This window comes from Notechis scutatus, chromosome 2 (assembly GCF_049901735.1).
Source record: "Notechis scutatus isolate UNSWTSFEM ecotype Mainland chromosome 2, rNotScu1.2, whole genome shotgun sequence".
Taxonomy (NCBI): Eukaryota; Metazoa; Chordata; class Lepidosauria; order Squamata; family Elapidae; genus Notechis; species Notechis scutatus.
In genome coordinates this window covers 70,497,165-70,500,008 of record NC_142010.1, presented here as the reverse complement: position 1 = coordinate 70,500,008, position 2,844 = coordinate 70,497,165, and positions in this window count along the sequence as shown.

Below are 2,844 nucleotides of genomic sequence, written 5' to 3'. Positions count from 1 at the left end.
GCCCAGCACTGTTGTTGTTTTATGTTATACAACTATAAAGGTGGGAATTATTCTAACTATTCTATCCTGGAGTTTGAGGGATGCCCTCTTTTCTTTTTTGGCAACCACATGATTGTGATGTCATTAAGAGTAGAATCTGGAAGACGGATTCAGTTTCCACAAATGGAGGACCCAGATAGATGGTGATGATTAGCTGGTGGCCATATGCTAAGGCACTAATGTCAAGATGACAATGAGATAAGAATAGAGAGCCAATACAAGAAGATCCCCTGAAGAAACTTTATACCCTTGCTCAAAATCATGGGAGATAGATTACTTTATCTGACAACGTTTTGTTTATTGAAGAACCATGAATCACTTTTGCCTCAATTTATTCAACTTCTAAGCAACAGGATTCAGTAACTCCGTTATCAGATGAACTTTGTGCTCACACCGAGAGGGGAATGTGTACATCCTGATGATACCACCAAACTTGATTCTTGTCATTCTATGGATTCCCTAGATGGAAATCCATTGGGAAAAAGGTGGGCATCCTCCCCAACGTTTTTCTAATTCTGAAGAACATAAAACATTTGTTCCTAAATGTTTACATTAATTAATGTACCTGTCATCAAATAATATTAGCAAACACTAAATTTTATGCTGGAGCTGTACACGTGAGATCTGTTTCAAGCATTTATTTGCCAATGTTACATGGGACTGGATTAAACCATACCCAAAGAACCGTTTGTGGTCCAAAAGTACATTTTAAGCTACATTTTTTAACCACCTAGAATAGCAGATAGATGGCCATTAGAAGAAGTGAGATGGAATCTTCAGTCTTTTTTTTTTTTTGCTTGTTTTGAGAATAGAGAGTACAATAATCCAAGTTTATTAGATGTTTAATAAAGATATGCTTATTAGAAGCTTAATATGATTATTGTACTGTCTATTAAAAATAATAAACAAGTAAGCAATCTGCTACTGAATTTCTTTAATATAATGTTCAGAACGGGGATATGTGTGTAAATAAAAAAATCAACACAGCAGAACTGGCCTTGTGAGGCAAATTCCAGCCCTTTTGTCAAGGACACATGCAAAAAGGATCGGGCTTGTATCACAATACAACTTCTATTGTTTTATCTTTCTCTCTCACCACCCTCTTGTGGATGCTGCAAGGTCTCTGGGAGCTTCAGAAAGAAGGGACTAAGGTTACATACCGTATTTGCCGGCGTATAAGACGACTTTTTGCCCTGAAAACATGCCTCCAAGTGGGGGGTCGTCTTATACGGCGAGTATATAACAAAGGTCGTCTTATACGCCGGCAAATACGTTGTTGTCACTCGGTGCAAGAGCGACGGGGCGGAGCTCCGCAACTTGCGAAGCCCCTTCAAGCCCAGCCGGAGTCTCTCTTCCTCCTCCTCCCCACCCACCCACCCACCCACTCCGCTCGTGCGAGCGGACAGGCAGGCTCCAGGCTTTTCCCCATCCCTCACCTCCTTCCATCCCCTCCACCCCCCAGTGGCAGAAACTTCGCGCACGTGGGGACGAGTGGAGGGGTGGGAGAGCAGCTTACGCAGCTCAAAGCTGAGAAAGCGCCATCCTTGCTTTTGTGCTTCGGGAAGAGTTCGTGTTTTTTGTTTTTTTGTTTTTCTCCCAGGAATGGGATGCTGCTCGTGCGATTTTCTTTGGGAATTTTTCTCTTCCCGGTTTCAGCCTTTGCTCGAATCCTCCCCCGATTCACTTCTGGAAAGGATGCTTGTGTAACTCTTTTCCTAAGCGTTGCTGGGGTGGAGGGGGCAGTGTGCAGCGTGAGCGAGAGGCTCTTTCCCTTTCTCCCTGAGCGCAAAACCGTCTGCCTTCTTCTCTCTTGGACGGACCGAGCAAGGCTAATAAGATAATAATAAGATAATAAGATAAGATCCTAAGCGCGTTGTGGAAACAGATCTGGATCTCATTGGAGAAAGGTAGCAAATGAATGAACTGGACTTTTGGCAAGTCTCGGGTAGGAACTCGACGCTTTCTGGAAAGTTAGTGAGCAGGAAAATAGACATCCTTTCCGCTTTCTCCCAGCGTGGGTATTTCATTATCCCTCCCTGTAAGAAGTAACAACCACAAAGCCAAGGGAAAAAGCGATGCGCAGGAAAAAGCCACAGTAGGAAGCAAAGATTTCTCCCCCTCTCTCTGAAATAATTAATGTCGCAATCAGTGTGGTGCACCCTTGGAGACAAATTGGTTGGGGAGGTGGAAAGATATTAAGAAACAACTCGACTGTTTTTCGTCCAGTTTTATTTTTATTTATTTATTTTCCCCTGAAAAAGCAGATCGCTCAATGGTGTCACAAAGAAAGGGAGAGGAATTGAGTGCCAGCCTGAGAAAGGCGAAGCTGCCTCTCTAAAGCATTTGTAAGGCTTTGTAAGTTTGGGGGAAAGGGGCGGGGGTGTCAATCAAGAATTATATCCAGAATACCCCAAGTGTTACAACTTAGCGTATTTGCCGGCGTATGACTTTTTGCCCTGAAAAACATGCCTCCAAGTGGGGGGTCGTCTTATACGGCGAGTATATAACAAACTCTATATTTTGAGTGGAAATGTTGGGGCTCGTCTTATACGCCCAGTCGTCTTATACGCCGGCAAATACGGTAGATTGTTTGCCCATGGTTACATTCATTATTTTGAAAAATAGAATGTAGAAATGAAACATTTTGCTATTCCATAATTCTTTTAAAAGTAAATATTTGGAAATTTCCCCCTCCTGCCCCATCTTTTAAACTTTCTGGCCTGCAAGCATTTTAGCCACACCTCTACCTAATTCACAGATTGTTTTACAGGACAAGCTGCAACAATGACTGATTTTGTCTCTCAG